This window comes from Hipposideros armiger, unplaced genomic scaffold (genome assembly GCF_001890085.2).
Source record: "Hipposideros armiger isolate ML-2016 unplaced genomic scaffold, ASM189008v1 scaffold_396, whole genome shotgun sequence".
Classification (NCBI taxonomy): domain Eukaryota; kingdom Metazoa; phylum Chordata; class Mammalia; order Chiroptera; family Hipposideridae; genus Hipposideros; species Hipposideros armiger.
Window position 1 is genome coordinate 1764454 of NW_017731746.1, and position 2963 is coordinate 1767416.

The 2963-nt window shown below is 58.8% G+C and overlaps 1 protein-coding gene across 3 annotated transcripts in view; it reads left to right on the forward strand.

Annotated features, from left to right (window-relative positions):
- The window catches only part of BCL9L (BCL9 like), a 29439-nt gene that overhangs the window by 12240 nt on the left and 14236 nt on the right, over positions 1 to 2963 (forward strand). The window lies entirely within an intron of this gene.

A 2963-nucleotide genomic window follows, 5' to 3' on the forward strand; every position in this document is an offset into this window, starting at 1 on the left:
CTCCCCCCACCCTGCCCCACCCTACCCCCCACTTTTGTGGGAGGGAGCAGTCAGGGATTGGGCAGCAGACTTTGGGGGCACCTCGCTGCCAGGGCATGACTACTTCCTGAGGCCACACTGGCATGGCTGAAAGAGCCAAGTGAGGTGACTTCAGGCTTGTCTGGGCAATGCCGCTTGTCCCTGTAGCCTCCAGAGGTATAGTGGGCACCAGGATGGTAGAATCCCCTGCAGAAACATCCTGTTCAAAGACCCCAGACTAGAAAGGTCTGAGGCCAGGAGTTTCCATGTCCCTGCAGGGCTGGGGTTGCCTGACATTACCCTGGGGCTGCAGGTGGGGTTGGGCTGGAAACTCCCAGACAAAAATGGTTGATTTGCATGGTCTCCTTTGGCAGGAGGTGGGGGGAAGTGGGGAGAGCTGCTAGGAACCAGGGCAAGGGGAAGGCCCCCTAGGCCTGGAAGTCCCCACATAGAGGGTCCCAGAGCAATACCTTGGTCCTTGAGCAGATTTCCTGCTGGGCTATGAATCCTTGACCTCCTCACCAGCATGAGTCACTACCTCAGGAAGAGGAAGTGACCTGGGTGGTAGAGGAGTTTCTAAGGACCAAGGAGTCCTGGCACCCAGGAGAAAGGGGACTCAGGACCTTGTTGTCTTCAGTGCTGCATCTCCCTAAGCCAAAGGCCAAGGATCCCATCCCTGTTGCTCCCCGCAGGGCCCTGTCCTTTCAACCATCACAGGGGGTCCTAGCAGCCCATTTTCTCTCTCTAGAGGTATCTGCTCACTCCATGTGGGAGTATGGACCCTCCAAACAGTTTTCTCACTGACTCTTGTGGATGGGCTGGAAAACCAAACAGGCTCCCAAGAGGGTGGGGTGGGAGCTGGAAATAGTCAGGTTGCCACAAGTGTGTGATTGCCCCCTGTACTTGTGGCAGTTGTGTTGAGCAAGGAGCTGGAGGCCCTGGGCATCCATGGAAACTGCTGGTATCCCACTTCCAGCCAGGGTCAGGCCCTTCTGGCCCCTCTAAGTTGCACAGGAAGGGCAAAAGATCTGCTCTTTATCTCAGCAGCCTCCTGGGTTCCATTCTCATGGGTCTGTTCCTGGCCTTTCACTCAGGTGACTTGTACCTGCTGCATATTAATGATCATGGCTCCACTCCCCACCTTACCCCCTAAGAGGGAGCCACAGCAGTGTGTCCCCTGTGCCCCATCCCTTTCCTTTCACCCATCTCAGGGGCTCCAGTCCTGATGCTGGGAAGCTCCCGCCACTCATTGTTTATTTAAAAGCTGCATCCACCAGGACCAGCCCTCCTGCCTTCCATCCCCCTGAGGCCTTCCAGGCCTTTTCTGGGACTGTTTGTAAGGAGGAGGGGTCTCTGGGAGCCGGGCAGACTCCTGAGGGGTAAAAAGGGGGAGGTGTGAGATGGGAAAGTCCTGACTCATCGGTGCTTGACTCAGCTCGCTCTGCGGTTGGGTGGGAGCAAGGGGGTGGAGCCCTAGAGGGAGGACAACTCCAGGATTCTTCTGGGGTGGAGTCTTGGCTGACTGGGGACATTGGAAAGGACTTATTTTCTAACAGCCCCTTCCCAAATTATTATAGGTCCCAATATTTGAAGCTGTAAACAAAGGAGGTAGTAGTGGCCCTTGCCCTGTCCCTGCCCCCCACAGGGGGCTGGTCCCAGTGGCTGGCATCTGGGAAGCCCACCTATCTGGTGCAGGCTCAGATGAGCAGTCATGACTCAGAGGCAGAGGACACTGCAGTGTAGGGGAAACACCGCAGGAACAGGGTTGGTGCTGCCCGGTACTGGTCATGTGACTCAGGGACGTGTCTCTGCCTTTTTCTAGACCTCAGTTTCCTCATAGTGAAATGGGGATCATAAAACTACCTATCTAACTGGTAGGTGGTAGGTAGTTTTGACAATCAGTGAAGTGGTGAAGGTGGGAGCCTGAGACCTATGTCAGCCATAGGCCTGCCCCTTAGTCCAGTGCCGCCTCCAGCCCTGCCTCATCTCTAAAGCCCCTGTGATGCAGTAGATGGGGGCTGGCAGCAGGCTGTTTTCCCAGCCAGGCCCTGGACTTTGAAACCTTCCCCTGAGGCAACTCCCTCCCCTGAGACTGAGCTGGAGCTAGGGAGGCCAATGTGCCCTGGGGTTAAGTTAGGGTTAGACTCTCACAGGGTCACAGGTGGGGCCCCCTCACCCTGAGGTCCCAGTCCAGCTTCCAGCAGCCAGGCAGGAAGCAGTGGGAGTGTGCCCCCAGTATCTGGCTGGGCCTGTCACCTGGACAAAGCTCCAGGCCCAAGACTCCTCCCCTCCCCCATCCCTCACCGGGATCGCCTGGGGGAAGTGGGGCAGGGCAGGGCAGGGGAGGGGAGGGGAGGGTCAGGCATCTGTATTTCTGTAAGTCTTGTTTGTTGGTGGTATAGCTGTGGCCTTGTGTGTGTGTTTCTCTAACTACCAGGCTCAACTTTCTATGGCTCTCTTGTGGCGGGGCCTCAGTCTTTTCATCTGTTCAATGAGTCGGCACGTGCGCTGCGCTCCAGCAGCCTCGGTGTCCGTGGGCCGCAAGCTGTTTCCGTGGCCCCTGCTTGGGCCTGCGCCTCCTGCGCCCTCCAGCACACCTCTGCGGGGTCGGCGTGGGCGCGTCTCTAGCTTCCTGGGCTCCATGCGTGTCTTTGTCTCCCAGTCCGCGTGTGAGCTGTGTGTGTGTGAATCAGAGTTCGGGTACTGGTGGCTCTCGGAGACCCTGCCTGGCGGCGCCCCGCGCTAACCTGAACCTGGGCCCTGTCGCAGCGCGCCTAGCCCTCGCGGCCCTGGACCGTGTGTCTGTCCGTGCGGCGCGTGCGGGGCCCGGAGGGGAGCTGCCGTCCTGTCCGCCTCCCGCTCTCTCGCCTGCTGGCTTGCTGGCTCGCTTGCTCTGCCTCTGCTCTGGCTTTGCCGAGGGGGGCGGGGTGGGGTGTTGGGGAGGG